The sequence below is a fragment of the Oncorhynchus gorbuscha genome, linkage group LG04 (genome assembly GCF_021184085.1).
Source record: "Oncorhynchus gorbuscha isolate QuinsamMale2020 ecotype Even-year linkage group LG04, OgorEven_v1.0, whole genome shotgun sequence".
NCBI classification, from domain to species: Eukaryota; Metazoa; Chordata; class Actinopteri; order Salmoniformes; family Salmonidae; genus Oncorhynchus; species Oncorhynchus gorbuscha.
Window position 1 is genome coordinate 11,774,918 of NC_060176.1, and position 3,278 is coordinate 11,778,195.

Here is a 3,278-nt window from a genome sequence, read left to right on the forward strand (position 1 = left end):
ACAAGATATGTAGGATACGCAATCCTTTCACGTGACCCGTCTCAGTTTTTTTTAATAAGCCTCTCTCCTTGCACACATTTCGAACAATATTGTTGTACAACGGTGCCGCCTACAGAGAAAAAGGGGCATGGCAGTTTAGGGGGCTATGTCTATTGGGCCAGTGGGTGAGTTTAGGGCCGCTATTATACAATTATTGTTAGGCCTACTACAAGACCCTGAGTGTGCATAGAGTCGACTTTTTTCTTCCATATGTTTATCTGTGACTGGGGCTCCAGGTAGCATGGCATCAAACTGTTGGGGTCTGTGTTGTACTCAGTTTTGCATGTTTGTAGGCTAACTAGTTTAGGGTGTAGCCATTCCCTTTGGCCTATAGAGAAGCTACATACAGGCTGCTGTATCATATGGAGTGATATTGTTATTGACATCCTGACAGGACAGGTTAGCTCAATTACTGAGAATTTGTAGTGCATGCATTTTTCATGTCTCATTCAAAGACCCAAATCGAGTCTTTACATTTGAAAAGCCAAGTTGGAATACTTCCAGAATATGGCAATTCATCAAGTGTGATTCTTTGGGAAGCTATACCTCACAGTCACACCACATCTCTAGAAATCACCAACAAATTTGTATAGGATATAAAGCGGGATATAAAGCGAAGATCTGCTAACCATGTGTATGTATATGTGACAAATACATTAGATTTGATTTGATTTGATCTTGCATAGCAGTATTCCAGCATACAATAGGCCTAGGCTACTTTAAAATACAGTATGTTACAAAGACACAATGACAACAAAGATCATAAGTAATGTAGTAATACAAGCTTAGATTTGGGGATAGAGTAAGGCAGTCACACTAGCTCATAGTCATTTCTAAATGACTATTTGGTTATGTTGAAATAACAGTTGAACAGCAGTGACTCTTCCAGATGGTGTTTTATGCTGTCCGTGTCTTGCTGTTTTGTGTCCACTGGGTGTCAGCGCTGTACTATATCTTCATTTTAATGGATGAATATTTTCTGACATTTTTTTACTGTACTTTTCATGAATCATGTATGAAGAGGATAGCTGGGCATACTATATGCAACACTCTTCAAGCTGTGTGTTTGTGGGTCATAGTTGCGTCCTTAATGGTCCTGGAGATATGATAATGACTTCTCCATCAATCAGTAGTCATTTCAAAGGCTGACCAGGGATCATCAACTAGATTAAACTGCAGGACAATTTGTTGTTGTTGTTGTTGAGTGGTTGGTTGGGGGGCCTGAACATAATTTACAGACTGCAAATTTATCACAAGAAGCTCAAACAGATATAATATTTGACTTAAACATAATATTTTCTAACCTCGGCTACATTTGTTTGTATACAATCAAGTGTCTTTCTGTTATGCGTGGGAATACTTGGGAACAGAACTCCACAAATTGAAATCACTTGGAGATGATTTTCTGGTGTTTTTATGTCCAAAAATAAAATTGTTGTTGTTATAGCTCAGAAAATTTGGTGGGCCAAATAAAACCATCAGTGGGCCAAATTCAGCTTGTGGGCTTTCAGTTGGGGAACTCTTTCCTAGACAATAGATGAGACCAGTCTAAGATCTGATCACTGATCTGGAGTATCCTAATGATGGTAAGGTTATGGATGCTGTCTGTAAGCTAATAAACTCATATGGTCTTGAAAGCTGTTTTAACACGTGATTGAATGGGCACAATTAAAATGACCCATAATAGCTTCTGTTTCAACTCACAAGAGGCCACAAGAGGGCAGTGTCTGTACTGCACAATAAACATACTTCTCTCCACATAAGTACTTTTTCCACATAAGTATACTATGTATACGTACCAACAGTACAGGCTGGTGGTTGTGGTGTAATGGTGTGGGGAATATTTTCCTGCACACATTATAGGTCCCTTGATACCAATTGATCAATGTTTCCAGGCCCCAAATAATTCAGGCTGTTCTGGAGGCAAACGGGGGTCCGAACCGGTACTAGATGGGTGTACCTAAAAAAACTGGCCACTAACTGTATATGAGTATACTATTTATATGTATACTATGTATAAGTAGCTTATATATCCATACCAGTCAAAGGTTTGGACACACCTACTCATTCAAGGGTTTTTCTTTATTTTTACTATTTTCTACATTGTAGAATAATAGTGCAGACATCAAGGCATGAGGAATGTGGAATGCTTTTCCAACAGTCTTGAAGGAGTTCCCACATATGCTGAGCACTTGTTGGCTGCTTTTCTTTCACTCTGCGGTCCAACTCAACCCAAACCATCTCAATTGGGTTGAGGTCAGGTGTGGGGGCCAGGTCATCCGATGCAGCACTCCAAAACTCTCCTTGGTCAAATAGCCCTTACACAGCCTGGAGTTGTGTTGGGAAATTCCGGTTGTCCTGTTGAAAAACAAATGATAGTCCCACTAAACACAAACCAGATGGGATGGTGAATCACTGCAGAATGCTGTGGTAGCCATGCTAGTCAAGTGTGCCTTAAATTATAAATAAATCACTGACAGTGTGACCATAAAACAACATCACACCTCCTCCTCCATGCTTCATGGTGGGAACCACACATGCAAAGATCATCCGTTCACCTTCTCTGCATCTCACACAGCGATTGAAAAAAAAGAAAGATTTTCACCGGTCTAATGTCCATTGCTCATGTTTCTTGGCCCAAGCAAGTCTCTTCTTATTATTGGTGTCATTTACTATTGGTTTCTTTGCAGAAATTTGACCATGAAGGCCTGATTCACGCAGTCTCCTTTGAACAGCTGATGTTGAGATGTGTCTGTTACTTGAACTCTGTGAAGCAATTACAGTTGAAGTCGGAAGTTTATTTACACCTTAGTCAAATACATTTCAACTCAGTTTTTCACAATTCCTGACATTTAATCCTTGTAAAAAATGACCTGTATTAGGTCAGTTAGGATCACCACTTTATTTTACAAATGTGAAATGTCAGAATAATAGTAGAGAGAATTATTTATTTCAGCTTTTATTTATTTCATCACATTCCCAGTGGGTCAGAAGTTTACATATACTCAATCAGTATTTACCTTTAAAATGTTTAACTTGGGTCAAACATTTCAGGTAGCCTTCCACAAGCTTCCCACAATAAGTGGGCCCATTCCTCCTGACAGAACTGGTGTAACTGAGTCAGGTTTGTAGGCCTCTTTGCTCGCACACACTTTTTCAGTTCAGCCCACAAATGTTCAATAGGATTTAGGTCAGGGCTTTGTGATGGCCACTCCAATACCTTGACTTTGTTGTCCTTA